Raw genomic sequence first — 19,589 nt, forward strand, 5'->3', positions numbered from 1 at the left:
TTAAAAACCCAAAGGCTCTTTTCAGAAACATTTAGTTAATTTAATTTAATTTTCAGAGCCATTAACCTCTAGCTTGCCAGTGATCGCTATAAATCACTGGCAGTAGCATAGCTGTACATTTTTGCTAGTTAATTTAGTTAATTAATTTAGTTAATTTAATTTTTTTTAGTAATTGTTTTCTGTGACAGATACAAAAATGTCACAGAAAAGATATAGTGCTGAGGAGGCGTATGCCATCCTTGCGTCAGAGTCAGATGCCTCTATTTCTGACTCAGACCCCAATTTTGACCCTGCCATGTGCTCAGATACATCACTAGATGCAGTCTCAACTGATAGTGATGTATCTGTGGCTGCTAGCCCCCCTGCTAGCCCCCCTGCCAGAAGGAGGCGTGTTGCTGCCATTGCTGCTGAAGAGTGGGTAACGCCTCATCTCCAGAGGCCAGATATCCCACCCTTCACAGCAAATGCTGGCATAAATATAGATGTGGCAGGTTTTAGCCCCCAGCAGTTTCTGGAAGTGTTTCTGGGCGATGATATATTGGGGAACATTGTCGCCCAAACTAATTTATATGCCCATCAGTTCCGTGCTGCAAAGCCTGGAACATATTTGGCAAAGCAGCAATGGGCCCCCATCAATGTGCCAGAATTCAAAAAATTCTGGGCATTGACTATGCTGATGGGCATCATAAAGAAACCCTCCATTCGCTCCTACTGGAGTACTAGCCCCATCTGCTCTACCCCCATTTTCTCCCAGACTATGTCGAGGAAGAGGTATGAAATGATTCTGCATTTCATGCACTTCAGCGACAACAGCCTGTGCCCCCCTAGGGAGCATCCCCAATTTGACAGGCTGTATAAAATCCGCCCCCTGATAACCCACTTTTCTGCCAGGTTTGCAGAGGCTTATACACCTGGAAGGAATATATGCGTTGATGAATCCCTAATGAAGTATAAGGGAAGGCTGGGATTCAAGCAGTATATTCCTTCCAAACGCTCCAGATATGGGGTAAAGGTGTATAAGCTCTGTGACAGTGAGACTGGGTATACTCAGGCCTTCCGGGTGTATGAGGGAAAGGATAGCCACCTTGACCCTCCAGGTTGCCCAGAACATATGGAAACCACTGGCAAGATTGTCTGGGACCTGATATTACCCCTAATGAACAAAGGGTATCACTTGTACTTAGACAATTTTTATACAAGTGTCCTTTTGTTCAAGCTACTGTATTGCTTTGATACAGTAGCTTGCGGTACAATTAAAAAGAACCGCGCAGGTTTCCCAGGACAGCTTGTACGCACCCGGCTACGAAGGGGGGAGACCTCAGCTCTGCGCCAAGAGGAGCTGTTGGCACTGAAGTACAGAGACAAGAAGGATGTATACCTTCTTACCACCATCCACACAGAGAGGACGGTGGCGGTTTCTGTACGTGGCAGAGCTGAGATCATAAGGAAGCCAGTGTGCATCAAGTCTTATAACCGGCATATGGGTGGGGTTGATCTGGCTGATCAGCTGCTGCAGCCCTACCTAATTATGCGGAAGACAAGGGCCTGGTACAAAAAGGTTGCAATTTACCTAATGCAGATTGCAACCCACAACGCTTTTTTGTTGTTCAAAAAAGCAAACCCCAGAGTTAAAAAGACTTTTTTACAGTTTCAGCTCCAGATTATTACGGGGATTTTGTACCATGATGCACCTGCTCCCCGGGCGGTGATGGGAGAGAGCAGAGTTGGGGCTACCCATTTTATTTTTAAAATCCCCCCTACTGCCACAAAGCAGAAACCACAAAAAAAATGCAGAGTCTGTACCAAGAGGGGGAAGAGAAGGGACACCATATATTACTGTCCTGATTGCCCTGGACAGCCTGCACTCTGCATTGGGGACTGCTTCAAGCGGTACCATACAATGGTCAATTTTTAAAAAAATAAATACATTTGCTGTTACATATATATATATATATTTTTGGTTATGTTTACAGTTAGATGTTTTTTTGTTTTTTTTTACTTTTACTGTGCCAGATTTTTACATTTCACTACTCTATTTTTTTCTAAAATTGGGCCTGTTTTTTTTTAACCAAAACCCCTGTCAAACCTATGCATGGGGGACATAGGTGTTCTCAGGGTGCCTTGCAGAAAACAACCTGAAGTATGTTTTTGTAATAACTTACAACAGTCTCTCCTAAATCATAGTCAAAAAGAAATGTGTCTGTAAAAATGAAAATTGAAAAATTACCACCATACACTTTCTCCAATTTTTTGGGCTAAAACGGTTGCTTCAAAGGCATCAAAGCACACCATATACAATACCTTGGGGTTTCAACATTTAAAAAATATACACTTTGAATGCAATAAATAAAAGTGGGGTATGCGATAGGCCCCAAACTAAAGATAGGCCTATCAGAAGAAATACTCTCATTTTTAATAACTAAAATCATGTAACATAACCTTCCCAAAATCCTGGCAAACCTATGCATGGGGGGCATAGGTGTACTCAGGGTGCCTTGCAGAAAACAACCTGAAGTATTCTTTTGCAATAACTTACAACAGTCTCTCCTAAATCATAGTAAAAAAGCAATGTGTCTGTAACAATGAAAATTGAAAAATTACCACCATATACTTTCTCCAATTTTTTGGGCTAAAACGGTTGCATCAAAGTCATCAAACCACTCCATGTATAATACCTTGGGGGGTCAACTTTTTAAATATAATCACATTTATGGAAAACAAATAAATTGGGGTATGTTAAAAGACCCCCAAAAAAGACAATAGGCAAAGAAAATATGTTAAATGTGAAAAAAAATCACAAACACATGTCAGACATTTGGCATTGCACCGCCCAAACAAGCCACCAAACCTATGCATAGGTGGTATCACTGAACTCAGGAGATGTTGGTGACCACATATTGGTGTCTTCTTTGGTAGTAACACATAACAGGAGCTGTGAATCCATGTCTAAAGTACAATGTATGTGAAAAATAACACAAAGAAATGAATGCCCAAAAGTTTGACAAAGACTAGTGGTTGAATTAGTGTATGGAAAGTGTTAAAAAACCTGCATTTGAAATACCCTAGGATGTCTACTTTTCAAAAATATATGGTTTTATGGGGGTAAATTACATTGGCCGGCTTCAGAAATGTCTTAAATAGAACATGGGTGCATGGGATGTGAAAAGGGGAAGTGTAAAAAATGGAATGCGCTTCCTAAAAATAAGGCCTTCTAGCCCCCAGAGAACCCAACACACATATACATGGGTGGTATCACTGTACTCAGGAGATGTTGTTGAACACATATTGAGGTGTTTTTTGGCAGTAACACATAACAGGAACTGGGAATCCATGCCTAAAGTACAATGTGTGTGAAAAATAACACAAAAAAATGACTACCCAAAAGTTTAACAAAGACTGGTGGTTAAATAAGTTCATGGAAAGTGTGAAAATACCAGCATTTCAAATACCCTAGGGGGTCTACTTCTCAAAAATATATGGTTTGATGGGGGTAAATTCCATTGGCCAGCTTCAGAAATGTCCCTAATAGGACATGGGTGCATGATGACCGATGTGAAAATTCCAAGTTGAAAAACTGGAATGCGCTTCCTAAAATTAAGGCCTTTTAGCCCCCAGAGAACCCGACACACCTATACATGGGTGGTATCACTGTACTCAGGAGATGTTGTTGAACACATATTGAGGTGTTTTTTGGCAGTAACACATAACAGGAACTGAGAATCCATGCCTAAAGTACAATGTGTGTGAAAAATAACACAAAATAATGACTACCCAAAAGTTTGACAAAGACTGGTGGTTGAATTAGTGCATGGAAAGTGTTAAAATACAAGCATTTGAAATACCCTAGGGTGTCTACTTTTCAAAAATATATGGTTTGATGGGGGTAAATTCCATTGACCAGCTTCAGAAATGTCCCAAATAGGACATGGGTGCATGATGACCGATGTGAAAATTCCAAGTTGAAAAACTGGAATGCGCTTCCTAAAATTAAGGCCTTTTAGCCCCCAGAGAACCCGACACACCTATACATGGGTGGTATCACTGTACTCAGGAGATGTTGTTGAACACATATTGAGGGTTTTTTTTGGTAGTAACACATAACAGGAACTGAGAATCCATGCCTAAAGTACAATGTGTGTGAAAAATAACACAAAATAATGACTACCCAAAAGTTTGACAAAGACTGGTGGTTGAATTAGTGCATGGAAAGTGTTAAAATACAAGCATTTGAAATACCCTAGGGTGTCTACTTTTCAAAAATATATGGTTTGATGGGGGTAAATTCCATTGACCAGCTTCAGAAATGTCCCAAAAAGGACATGGGTGCATGATGACCGATGTGAAAATTCCAAGTTGAAAAACTGGAATGCGCTTCCTAAAATTAAGGCCTTTTAGCCCCCAGAGAACCCGACACACCTATACATGGGTGGTATCACTGTACTCAGGAGATGTTGTTGAACACATATTGAGGGTTTTTTTGGTAGTAACACATAACAGGAACTGAGAATCCATGCCTAAAGTACAATGTGTGTGAAAAATAACACAAAATAATGACTACCCAAAAGTTTGACAAAGACTGGTGGTTGAATTAGTGCATGGAAAGTGTTAAAATACAAGCATTTGAAATACCCTAGGGTGTCTACTTTTCAAAAATATATGGTTTGATGGGGGTAAATTCCATTGACCAGCTTCAGAAATGTCCCAAATAGGACATGGGTGCATGATGACCGATGTGAAAATTCCAAGTTGAAAAACTGGAATGCGCTTCCTAAAATTAAGGCCTTTTAGCCCCCAGAGAACCCGACACACCTATACATGGGTGGTATCACTGTACTCAGGAGATGTTGTTGAACACATATTGAGGGGTTTTTTGGTAGTAACACATAACAGGAACTGAGAATCCATGCCTAAAGTACAATGTGTTTGAAAAATAACACAAAATAATGACTACCCAAAAGTTTGACAAAGACTGGTGGTTGAATTAGTGCATGGAAAGTGTTAAAATACAAGCATTTGAAATACCCTAGGGTGTCTACTTTTCAAAATTATATGGTTTGATGGGGGTAAATTCCATTGACCAGCTTCAGAAATGTCCCAAATAGGACATGGGTGCATGATGACCGATGTGAAAATTCCAAGTTGAAAAACTGGAATGCGCTTCCTAAAATTAAGGCCTTTTAGCCCCCAGAGAACCCGACACACCTATACATGGGTGGTATCACTGTACTCAGGAGATGTTGTTGAACACATATTGAGGGTTTTTTGGTAGTAACACATAACAGGAACTGAGAATCCATGCCTAAAGTACAATGTGTGTGAAAAATAACACAAAATAATGACTACCCAAAAGTTTGACAAAGAGTGGTGGTTGAATTAGTGCATGGAAAGTGTTAAAATACAAGCATTTTAAATACCCTAGGGTGTCTACTTTTCAAAAATATATGGTTTGATGGGGGTAAATTCCATTGACCAGCTTCAGAAATGTCCCAAAAAGGACATGGGTGCATGATGACCGATGTGAAAATTCCAAGTTGAAAAACTGGAATGCGCTTCCTAAAATTAAGGCCTTTTAGCCCCCAGAGAACCCGACACACCTATACATGGGTGGTATCACTGTACTCAGGAGATGTTGTTGAACACATATTGAGGGTTTTTTTGGTAGTAACACATAACAGGAACTGAGAATCCATGCCTAAAGTACAATGTGTGTGAAAAATAACACAAAATAATGACTACCCAAAAGTTTGACAAAGACTGGTGGTTGAATTAGTGCATGGAAAGTGTTAAAATACAAGCATTTGAAATACCCTAGGGTGTCTACTTTTCAAAAATATATGGTTTGATGGGGGTAAATTCCATTGACCAGCTTCAGAAATGTCCCAAATAGGACATGGGTGCATGATGACCGATGTGAAAATTCCAAGTTGAAAAACTGGAATGCGCTTCCTAAAATTAAGGCCTTTTAGCCCCCAGAGAACCCGACACACCTATACATGGGTGGTATCACTGTACTCAGGAGATGTTGTTGAACACATATTGAGGGTTTTTTTGGTAGTAACACATAACAGGAACTGAGAATCCATGCCTAAAGTACAATGTGTGTGAAAAATAACACAAAATAATGACTACCCAAAAGTTTGACAAAGACTGGTGGTTGAATTAGTGCATGGAAAGTGTTAAAATACAAGCATTTTAAATATCCTAGGGTGTCTACTTTTCAAAAATATATGGTTTGATGGGGGTAAATTCCATTGACCAGCTTCAGAAATGTCCCAAAAAGGACATGGGTGCATGATGACCGATGTGAAAATTCCAAGTTGAAAAACTGGAATGCGCTTCCTAAAATTAAGGCCTTTTAGCCCCCAGAGAACCCGACACACCTATACATGGGTGGTATCACTGTACTCAGGAGATGTTGTTGAACACATATTGAGGGGTTTTTTGGTAGTAACACATAACAGGAACTGAGAATCCATGCCTAAAGTACAATGTGTGTGAAAAATAACACAAAATAATGACTACCCAAAAGTTTGACAAAGACTGGTGGTTGAATTAGTGCATGGAAAGTGTTAAAATACAAGCATTTGAAATACCCTAGGGTGTCTACTTTTCAAAAATATATGGTTTGATGGGGGTAAATTCCATTGACCAGCTTCAGAAATGTCCCAAATAGGACATGGGTGCATGATGACCGATGTGAAAATTCCAAGTTGAAAAACTGGAATGCGCTTCCTAAAATTAAGGCCTTTTAGCCCCCAGAGAACCCGACACACCTATACATGGGTGGTATCACTGTACTCAGGAGATGTTGTTGAACACATATTGAGGGTTTTTTTGGTAGTAACACATAACAGGAACTGAGAATCCATGCCTAAAGTACAATGTGTGTGAAAAATAACACAAAATAATGACTACCCAAAAGTTTGACAAAGACTGGTGGTTGAATTAGTGCATGGAAAGTGTTAAAATACAAGCATTTTAAATACCCTAGGGTGTCTACTTTTCAAAAATATATGGTTTGATGGGGGTAAATTCTATTGACCAGCTTCAGAAATGTCCCAAAAAGGACATGGGTGCATGATGACCGATGTGAAAATTCCAAGTTGAAAAACTGGAATGCGCTTCCTAAAATTAAGGCCTTTTAGCCCCCAGAGAACCCGACACACCTATACATGGGTGGTATCACTGTACTCAGGAGATGTTGTTGAACACATATTGAGGGTTTTTTTGGTAGTAACACATAACAGGAACTGAGAATCCATGCCTAAAGTACAATGTGTGTGAAAAATAACACAAAATAATGACTACCCAAAAGTTTGACAAAGACTGGTGGTTGAATTAGTGCATGGAAAGTGTTAAAATACAAGCATTTGAAATACCCTAGGGTGTCTACTTTTCAAAAATATATGGTTTGATGGGGGTAAATTCCATTGACCAGCTTCAGAAATGTCCCAAATAGGACATGGGTGCATGATGACCGATGTGAAAATTCCAAGTTGAAAAACTGGAATGCGCTTCCTAAAATTAAGGCCTTTTAGCCCCCAGAGAACCCGACACACCTATACATGGGTGGTATCACTGTACTCAGGAGATGTTGTTGAACACATATTGAGGGTTTTTTTGGTAGTAACACATAACAGGAACTGAGAATCCATGCCTAAAGTACAATGTGTGTGAAAAATAACACAAAATAATGACTACCCAAAAGTTTGACAAAGACTGGTGGTTGAATTAGTGCATGGAAAGTGTTAAAATACAAGCATTTGAAATACCCTAGGGTGTCTACTTTTCAAAAATATATGGTTTGATGGGGGTAAATTCCATTGACCAGCTTCAGAAATGTCCCAAATAGGACATGGGTGCATGATGACCGATGTGAAAATTCCAAGTTGAAAAACTGGAATGCGCTTCCTAAAATTAAGGCCTTTTAGCCCCCAGAGAACCCGACACACCTATACATGGGTGGTATCACTGTACTCAGGAGATGTTGTTGAACACATATTGAGGGTTTTTTTGGTAGTAACACATAACAGGAACTGAGAATCCATGCCTAAAGTACAATGTGTGTGAAAAATAACACAAAATAATGACTACCCAAAAGTTTGACAAAGAGTGGTGGTTGAATTAGTGCATGGAAAGTGTTAAAATACAAGCATTTTAAATACCCTAGGGTGTCTACTTTTCAAAAATATATGGTTTGATGGGGGTAAATTCCATTGACCAGCTTCAGAAATGTCCCAAAAAGGACATGGGTGCATGATGACCGATGTGAAAATTCCAAGTTGAAAAACTGGAATGCGCTTCCTAAAATTAAGGCCTTTTAGCCCCCAGAGAACCCGACACACCTATACATGGGTGGTATCACTGTACTCAGGAGATGTTGTTGAACACATATTGAGGTTTTTTTTGGTAGTAACACATAACAGGAACTGAGAATCCATGCCTAAAGTACAATGTGTGTGAAAAATAACACAAAATAATGACTACCCAAAAGTTTGACAAAGACTGGTGGTTGAATTAGTGCATGGAAAGTGTTAAAATACAAGCATTTGAAATACCCTAGGGTGTCTACTTTTCAAAAATATATGGTTTGATGGGGGTAAATTCCATTGACCAGCTTCAGAAATGTCCCAAATAGGACATGGGTGCATGATGACCGATGTGAAAATTCCAAGTTGAAAAACTGGAATGCGCTTCCTAAAATTAAGGCCTTTTAGCCCCCAGAGAACCCGACACACCTATACATGGGTGGTATCACTGTACTCAGGAGATGTTGTTGAACACATATTGAGGGTTTTTTTGGTAGTAACACATAACAGGAACTGAGAATCCATGCCTAAAGTACAATGTGTGTGAAAAATAACACAAAATAATGACTACCCAAAAGTTTGACAAAGACTGGTGGTTGAATTAGTGCATGGAAAGTGTTAAAATACAAGCATTTTAAATACCCTAGGGTGTCTACTTTTCAAAAATATGTGGTTTGATGGGGGTAAATTCCATTGACCAGCTTCAGAAATGTCCCAAAAAGGACATGGGTGCATGATGACCGATGTGAAAATTCCAAGTTGAAAAACTGGAATGCGCTTCCTAAAATTAAGGCCTTTTAGCCCCCAGAGAACCCGACACACCTATACATGGGTGGTATCACTGTACTCAGGAGATGTTGTTGAACACATATTGAGGGTTTTTTTGGTAGTAACACATAACAGGAACTGAGAATCCATGCCTAAAGTACAATGTGTGTGAAAAATAACACAAAATAATGACTACCCAAAAGTTTGACAAAGACTGGTGGTTGAATTAGTGCATGGAAAGTGTTAAAATACAAGCATTTGAAATACCCTAGGGTGTCTACTTTTCAAAAATATATGGTTTGATGGGGGTAAATTCCATTGACCAGCTTCAGAAATGTCCCAAATAGGACATGGGTGCATGATGACCGATGTGAAAATTCCAAGTTGAAAAACTGGAATGCGCTTCCTAAAATTAAGGCCTTTTAGCCCCCAGAGAACCCGACACACCTATACATGGGTGGTATCACTGTACTCAGGAGATGTTGTTGAACACATATTGAGGTTTTTTTTGGTAGTAACACATAACAGGAACTGAGAATCCATGCCTAAAGTACAATGTGTGTGAAAAATAACACAAAATAATGACTACCCAAAAGTTTGACAAAGACTGGTGGTTGAATTAGTGCATGGAAAGTGTTAAAATACAAGCATTTGAAATACCCTAGGGTGTCTACTTTTCAAAAATATATGGTTTGATGGGGGTAAATTCCATTGACCAGCTTCAGAAATGTCCCAAAAAGGACATGGGTGCATGATGACCGATGTGAAAATTCCAAGTTGAAAAACTGGAATGCGCTTCCTAAAATTAAGGCCTTTTAGCCCCCAGAGAACCCGACACACCTATACATGGGTGGTATCACTGTACTCAGGAGATGTTGTTGAACACATATTGAGGTTTTTTTTGGTAGTAACACATAACAGGAACTGAGAATCCATGCCTAAAGTACAATGTGTGTGAAAAATAACACAAAATAATGACTACCCAAAAGTTTGACAAAGACTGGTGGTTGAATTAGTGCATGGAAAGTGTTAAAATACAAGCATTTGAAATACCCTAGGGTGTCTACTTTTCAAAAATATATGGTTTGATGGGGGTAAATTCCATTGACCAGCTTCAGAAATGTCCCAAATAGGACATGGGTGCATGATGACCGATGTGAAAATTCCAAGTTGAAAAACTGGAATGCGCTTCCTAAAATTAAGGCCTTTTAGCCCCCAGAGAACCCGACACACCTATACATGGGTGGTATCACTGTACTCAGGAGATGTTGTTGAACACATATTGAGGGTTTTTTTGGTAGTAACACATAACAGGAACTGAGAATCCATGCCTAAAGTACAATGTGTGTGAAAAATAACACAAAATAATGACTACCCAAAAGTTTGACAAAGACTGGTGGTTGAATTAGTGCATGGAAAGTGTTAAAATACAAGCATTTGAAATACCCTAGGGTGTCTACTTTTCAAAAATATATGGTTTGATGGGGGTAAATTCCATTGACCAGCTTCAGAAATGTCCCAAATAGGACATGGGTGCATGATGACCGATGTGAAAATTCCAAGTTGAAAAACTGGAATGCGCTTCCTAAAATTAAGGCCTTTTAGCCCCCAGAGAACCCGACACACCTATACATGGGTGGTATCACTGTACTCAGGAGATGTTGTTGAACACATATTGAGGGTTTTTTTGGTAGTAACACATAACAGGAACTGAGAATCCATGCCTAAAGTACAATGTGTGTGAAAAATAACACAAAATAATGACTACCCAAAAGTTTGACAAAGACTGGTGGTTGAATTAGTGCATGGAAAGTGTTAAAATACAAGCATTTGAAATACCCTAGGGTGTCTACTTTTCAAAAATATATGGTTTGATGGGGGTAAATTCCATTGACCAGCTTCAGAAATGTCCCAAATAGGACATGGGTGCATGATGACCGATGTGAAAATTCCAAGTTGAAAAACTGGAATGCGCTTCCTAAAATTAAGGCCTTTTAGCCCCCAGAGAACCCGACACACCTATACATGGGTGGTATCACTGTACTCAGGAGATGTTGTTGAACACATATTGAGGTTTTTTTTGGTAGTAACACATAACAGGAACTGAGAATCCATGCCTAAAGTACAATGTGTTTGAAAAATAACACAAAATAATGACTACCCAAAAGTTTGACAAAGACTGGTGGTTGAATTAGTGCATGGAAAGTGTTAAAATACAAGCATTTGAAATACCCTAGGGTGTCTACTTTTCAAAAATATATGGTTTGATGGGGGTAAATTCCATTGACCAGCTTCAGAAATGTCCCAAATAGGACATGGGTGCATGATGACCGATGTGAAAATTCCAAGTTGAAAAACTGGAATGCGCTCCCTAAAAATAAGAGCTTTTAGCCCCCCGAGAACCCGACACACCTATACATGGGTGGTATCACTGTACCCAGGAGATGCTGCTGAAGACATATGAGGGTGTTATTTGGCAGTAACCCTTAATATTATCAGTAAATGTATTCTTAAATTGCTATTTTTTCAAAAAATCAAATTATTTTTTTTCCCCCCCCAAACTTTGGCATAGATTGGTGGTAAAATGGTTGCATGAAAAAAGTCAAAATACCCCAAGTTTAATACCTTAGGTTGTCTTCTTTTAAAAAATATATACATTTGAAGGGTTATTCAGGGATTCATGACAGATATTGGTGTTACAATGTAACTATCGCCAATTTTGAAAAAACATGGTTTTGAAATAGCAAAGTGCTACTTGTACTTATTGCCCTATAACTTGCAAAAAAAGCAAAGAACATGTAAACATTGGGTATTTATAAACTCAGGACAAAATTTAGAAACTGTTTAGCATTGGTATTTTATGGTGGTTGTAGATGTGTAAGAAATTTTGGGGCTCAAAGTTAGAAAAAGTGCATTTTTTTTCATTTTTTCCTCATATTTTATATTTTTTTTTATAGTAAATTATAAGATATGATGAAAATAATCATATCTTTAGAAAGTCCATTTAATGGCGAGAAAAACAGTATATAATATGTGTGGGTACAGTAAATGAGTAAGAGGAAAATTACAGTTAAACACAAACATCGCAGAAATGCAAAAATAGCCTTGGTCCCAGATGGTCCACAAATTGAAAAGTGGTCTGGTCACTAAGGGGTTAAAGAGATGTGAAACACAAGCATCATTTTGTGACTCAGAGTTTACTTCTACAATTTACTTCTATTATCAAAAAAAATAGTGCTCTCACTTAGTTCTCTTCCAAATGGAAACGATTCTTGCAAAACTGCTGACATATAGTGTTCCAGACACGTGCACACTCCTGAGCTTATGTCCCTGTTATTCAACAAAAGATACATGAAAACAAAGACAATTTGATAATTGAATTGAATTAGAAAGTTGTTTAAAACTGCTGCTCAATCTGAATCATGAAAGAAAAAATTGTGTTTCATATCCTTTTAAATATATAGAAATAAAAATGTTGTGGCCCTTCCAGTGAAGCTGTTGGACATATCCTCCTTTACATCCTTCGTTACAAAGCTGCAATTCCACGTGTTGCCATTGTCTATGGAAGACAAGTAGTAAAAATAACCTATTACCGGATGTAGCATCTCACGTGAGTGAAAGGGAAATGTAATTATAACGTTTGCATCCAAAACTGGTTTTAGCCGCCCATCAACTGGCACCAGAACAGCAAATAAATTGCTTCCAAAATACAGCTAACAGGTAGGATAAAGCCAGTCAGGGGCCACATCCTTGTGCTTTTCAAATCAATATTATACCTCAGTGACTGCCCCACAGGACCAGTAAATACCGTAGAAAAATCAAGAAAACGCAAAAATCACTTAGTCTGAATTTCAAAAGAGCAGTAGGTTTTTTTTTTACTAATAAACTTCAGTTAGTTCAATTTTTCCTTCCCCTTGTGTCATGTGACAGCAATCAGCCAATCCCAAAATGCATATACATAGAATTGTGAATTCTTGCACATGCTCAGTAGGAGCTGGGGCCTCAAAATGTGCGCATACAAAAAGATTATGCACATTTTCATAGTGGAAGTGAATTAGAAAGTTGTTTGAAAGTGTGTGCTCTATCTGAATCATGAAAGTTTGATATTGACTTTAGTATTCCTTTAAAGGGATGCACTAATTAAATAGTAATCTATTAAATATAATTTTTATTTTAGAACACTTCAAAAGGCACGCAAAACCCATTTTTTTCCTTTCATGATTTAGACAGAACAAACAATTTTAAACAACATTCCATTTACTTCTATTATCAAATTTGCTTCATTCTGTTGGTATCCTTTCTTTAAGGAACAACAATGCACTACTTAGAGCTAGATGAACACATTGGGTGAGCTAATCACAAGAGAGATTTATGTTTAGTGTGCTTTTCAACAAAGCATAGCAAGAAAACAAAGTAAATTAGATCACAGAAGTAAATTGGAAAGCTGTTTAAAACTACATGGTCTATCTGAATCGTCAAAGTTTAATTTTGGCTTTACTGTACCTTTAAACTTTTATTATATTGTTTAGTGTTTTTACTCTATGAGAATAAAAGATTTTTAGCTTGTGGTGAATGTTATTGCCCCTCAATAGACTTATGACAAGATTTATCAATATGCGAGCGAACGGGATGTTGTGAACCTTGCCAAATTTGACAACCCAAGGTATTGATCTAGGCCCATTTTAGTATATATCATAAAAAAAGTTAACTTTTTCACAAACTTTGAGTTTCATTCTGAAATTATTTACATACCGCTTGTGCAATTATGACACAAATGGGTGTAACAGCTTTTTTGGGATCCTCTTTGTTCAGAAATAGCAGACAAACATGGTTTTGCCATTGCTTTTTGGTAATTAAAAGGCCGCTAATTGCAGCTGCGCCCCACACTTCTATTATTCCCAGCAGTGAAGGGGTTAATTAGCTGGTAAGGGAAATATTGCAATAATGTAGGTATTACCCTCCCACCCACACTCATTTCTACAATCTTAGGTACTAGCAGACAGTATGCAGTTTAGGGATTTTTTTTAAAAAAATGTTTTTTATTATTTTTCTGCAGTGTAGTGATCTCCCCTCAATCCTTCCATCTGCCTGATCCCTCCCAAACAGCTCTCTAACCCTCCCACCTATCACCTCGGGCAGCGGTCTGTCAGTACCTAATTTGGGTGTATTTTTTTTTAAATGAATTTATAAAAAAAAATTGGTCGGCCAACTCCATGCAATGATTATGTAGGGCACCTCCAACCCCCCCATTTCAGCACTTTTTTGTAGTGCAGTGCCCCATCACATTTTTCTGTAGGTAGGCTCACACTCCCTCCCCCCTCTGTCACTGCGCCGCCCACCTGCAGATGATCATTGCAGATGGTGAAATACACAGTGTCACTATCTGTAATGATCAGGCATCTGCCTTCATATGGTAAGCACTGATCGTGCACTCTGTTACCATATGAAGACAGATACCTACAGCTCAGGAACAGCAGTTGTCACTTTACAGTGAGTCTGCTGGAGCTTTCTGAAGCTGTGATGCATATATAAGCAATGTACCGCATGACATATATACGTCAGTTTGGGATAAGGGGTTAAACATACGCCAGGTTCTTCCTGTGTACTTTTTACATTGCAGAGAGCTCTCATTATTTTTATGGGAGACAACTTGCTACTCACAGGGACAGACCCTTTTCTCTGATAACTGCACAGTCCCTGCGAGGCTAAACGTGCTTTTTCATGCTTGCAAACTTTTCACCACAAGGCCCTAAGAGTTTGTTTCTCTTGTCATATAAATAGTTTTGAAACCTCTATATTAATGCTCCAGAGTCTTTGCTGTTGTCTCATTAACCATTTGTTTTCCACTTTCCTGATCCATGAAAAAATATTTTTCACGACACGCTATTTAACCCTTTATCTGCTCTAGGTTCTACCTATCAGACCCCGGATTTTCCCTCTGTTAACACTATAAACGGTCACTTTTAAGCCATTGAACCCATTTACAAAACCTGTAAGCAAGGGCGGCTAATAAAGAGAGCAGGAATATTTGCTGCATGGTTTCAATGGGGTGTGAAGTTCAGCATCTGACTGGCCATAACCCTTCCTGCTTAAAGGGACAGTTTACCTAAACATGTTCTCCCCTTTAATTTGTTCCCAATGATCCACTTCACCTGCTGGAGTGTAATAAATTGTTTACAAGTATTTTCATTGGCATTTGAGATAGTTTATTTAGCCTGTGGTATCCCCACCCATCCTGAAAGTTTTTGGCCTCAAGGCAAAGTCGTGTCCAGTAGAAGAAATTACACTCCCAGTGTGGTATAGAAGAGTTAAGGTAATACAATGTTAATTTCCATTGTTCTCTCCAAGTATTGGTGATTGGTTTACAAACAGATATAAGAAAGAACAACTGTGATAAAGTAATGAGATCTGATTATACCTACAAGCTTAACCCATTTTATTAGGTTGTGGTTTCGAAACACAAAATCAGCGAATTCATATACACAAATAAGCCTTAAAAAAGCAAATCTCATACATTTTATACTCTACAGCTGGTAAAATAAAAGAATTGTTAACACATTAAGGGAAAAACAATTTTATAGTATACTGCCCCTTTTAAAGCGAAAAAAGTGCTGAGAATGTAAGTAAAATACTGGGGAGCTGTTCTTTTAAGCGGAATATCGCAATTATGGCTTAAAGGACTGAAAAATCCACCCACAATTGAGGAGCACACAATTTTCAGTTAGAACTAGTAAGAGCTATATAATATTTACTGTAAAGTTGTATTTCATCTTACAACCCCGACACTTTGCCTCTCTTAATGTCATTTAAAGAGACGTTTCAGTGGTAAAAAAGTTTATTTTATTGCAGCTGTTTTTGTTTTTTTGGCAAATTATCTGCTGCCACTATAACCAAGCACACAACCATCATGCTTGCGCTCTACACCAATTGAAGATAAAGCCTGTGATTGGAGGATACATAAATATGCCAGTCTTGATTCGCTTACCAGCCTTGTCATCTGGATTGGCATAAATGTGTTATCTCAATAAGGGTGGTGACTGAGCACACAAAGACAGGAGATTAGCATCACAAAAATAAACCACTAGAATGAAATAGAGCAGTCATTTTATTCACTAGAATCTCCCTTCTACACCTAATTATTGGTTTTAAACTTTGCATCTCTTGTCCTTTCAAAACACCTCTTAGAATTCTTAACCTTGAATTTCTGATTAAAGTGTAAAGGTTTAAGAACAGTCCTGCATCTATTTAATACTCAACAGTAATGTTAATTCTATTAACACAACCTACTAAAAACAGTGTATTATGCAAAGACACTATATATATATATATATATATATATATATATATATATATATATATATATATATATATATATATATATAAACACATGTTCACCTAGTGTTTAATGAGAAACCAGGGAAGGAATATTCCATAAAAAAGCAACATAACTATACCAATAAGAATGTTGTAACTTCCTGATACTAACTAAAATAAATATTTTTTTATAATATTCACTACAAGCCTCACCTGCCACAGAATATCTGGTTCCAACTAGCTTGTACTTCTTTGATGAACTCAACCCACATCGCAAGGGTCCAACACTTCATCCTATTGGCTGCTCAATCTGTCAATCGGTTTAGGGAGTTAGTGTTTCCAGCCTACTACTAGCAATTTAGTAAAAATGATCACAACAAAAACATATATTATCTGTTAAAGTCTATTTATTCATTTGTTGTTAACAGCAGACTGTAAAACAACTCAACTACAAATGGAAGTAAAAAGGAAAATATACATGGTGGAAAGGAGGGGTATAAAATGCAACTCCTATATATTAATAAAAGTCAGATCCAGTGCAGATTTATTTTACAATTAGTGCATTTATATAACTATGTTATCTATTGTGTAGGTTATATGGTAACTGGCACAGATGTGTGTATTAATCGTTTTACTTGATGATCACATTATTCATCAGATACCAAATGAATGTTTCAGAGGTTCTACCCATAATATCATATTCTGGCAGCCCTTTCTTTTAATTTGACATCACTGAAAGATGAGTTCCCACCCAGTAGCCATAAAACAGTATATCAGGTGGCATTAAAAATAAAACAATATATCAGGTGGCATTAAAACTTTACTCACCTGAATCATCTCCTGGCTAATTAGCACAAACTGTAAGCAGCTGTTTGCTTTTATACAAATTCACATGTAATCCCTGTAGCAATCCAGTTTGTGATTCTCATATAAACAGATTTATTATTTCTTAGTGAAGATGTCTGTTTAGTGATACAAAAGGACAGTTTCCCTGCTGGGGTTGGCTTGTGAGGTTTTCTTTCAGTTTTCAGAAGAAAGTTGTGAAGCTGTTGTGGCCAAATTGCTATGGTCACTAAATTAATCGCATTTTATTCAGTGTGAACATAGTTTATTAAAGGGACATATGTCTATTAAAGGGACATAAAAGTTCAATAAGCTTTAAAAGGGACAGTAAAGTCAAAATTAAACGTTCATGATTCAGACAGAGAATACAATTTTAAACAATTTTCCAATTTACTTCTAATTAATGTTTCATTCTCTTGGTATCCTTTATTGGAAAGTTTACTTAGGTGGGCACAGGAGCTGCTGATTGGTGGCTGCACACATATACCTATATGTTATTGGCTCTTGTAGTGCATTCTTTTGTCTTCAACAAAGGATACCAAGAGAATGAATACAATTAGATAATAGAAGTAATTTGGAAAGTTGTTCTCTATCCGAATCATGAAATAAACTTTTGGGTTTCATTTCCCTTTAGTAAGGTGAGTATTTTATTTATTAATACTCTTCCATCATATACCACAGGATTTGACCCATATTTTTGTGTCCCTCGTTTACATTGAGTCGGTCATTATCACAGGAATTATATGACCCTTTGGGAATCACACCTTTAGACATTTTTGTCTCCACCAAGTCAAATTTTCTTTGTTCTGTTGTTATCCTTTGTTGAAGACTAGTGCTAGGTAGGTTGATAGGAGCTTAGGAGCTTGCACATGTTTTTTAGCACTCTGTGGCATAAACAATGTTGCTAGCACGGCTACCAGATGGCTGATAACTCGCCTATGATTACTTTTTAACAAACACACCAACAGAACTAAGCAAAATTGATAACAGAATAAAATTGGAAAGTTGTTTACAACGTCATGCTCCTTCCAATCCATTTGTTTCATTTTAACTTTATTGTCCCTTTAATGTCATAAAACATTTTATTATAGCACTGTTTCTTGCAAATAACTATGTAGTTAGCCCCTGCAAATGAGTTAAACACATAGTTAAAGGGACATGAAACCCACATTTTTTTCTTTCATGATTCAGATAGATCATGCAACTGTCTAATTGGCTCCTATTATCAATTTTTCTTAGTACTCTTGGTATCTTTATTTTAAAAAAGCAGGAATGTAAGATTAGGAGCCGGGCCATTTTTTGTGCAGCACCTGGATAGTGCTTGCTGATTGGTAGCTACATTTAGGGTGCAAATATGGGCCAGCCCCTAAGCTTACATTCCTGCTTTTCTAATAAAGATACCAAGAGAACTAAGAAAATTTGATAATAGGAGTAAATTAGAAAGTTGCATAAAATTGCTGCTCTGAATCACGAAAGAAAACAATTTGGGTTTCATATCCCTTTAAAGTCAGCTACAGAATGGGAATGCACTGACGGGACCTATCTAACTGGTGGCTAAACATATCTGGTGATCCAATGACAAGACGTGTGTAGCCACCAATCACCATATAGCTCCCTATACGTACTGTTGCTCCTGAGCCTACCTAGATATGCTTTTCAATAAATGATACCCAGAGAAATGAGTCAATTTAATAAAATAAGTAAACTGAAATGTCTCTTATAATTGAATTAAAGTTTCATTTTGCCTCTCATGCCCCTTTAAACTTTGTAAAACTTGTTTACTCATTGTATTATGGACAGGAGAGATTTCATCATAAAGCCTTTGGCAGCCAAGGGGTTAAAGGGACACTGAATCCAAATTGTTTCTTTTGTAATTCAGAAAGAGCATGCAATTTTAAGCAACTTTCTAATTTACTCCTATTATCAGTTTTTCTTCTTTCTCTTGCTATCATTATTTGAAAAAGAAGGCATCTAAGCTTTTTTTTGTTTGTGGATGAATTTATCCACCAATCAGCAAGGACAACCCAGGTTGTTCACCAAAAATGGGCCGGCATCTAAACTTACATTCTTGCATTTCAAATAAAGATACCAAAAGAATGAAGAACATTTGATAATAGTAGTAAATTAGAAAATTGCTTAAAATTTCATGCTCAATCTGAATCACGAAAGAAAATTTTTGGGTACAGTGTCCCTTTAACCCCTTGGCTGCCATTTGCTCTCACTGTTGCTGGGAGTACGATAAATGATTCTGCTACACTCTCTGTAAAGTTCTACTCAGATTCCTGTAAATACCTCATCAGGTTCATAACATGTTATGCTTTGTCTTTTTCTTAACCCTTTCCCACCCTGACTTAT

Source organism: Bombina bombina, chromosome 8, assembly GCF_027579735.1.
Source record: "Bombina bombina isolate aBomBom1 chromosome 8, aBomBom1.pri, whole genome shotgun sequence".
Lineage (NCBI taxonomy): Eukaryota > Metazoa > Chordata > Amphibia > Anura > Bombinatoridae > Bombina > Bombina bombina.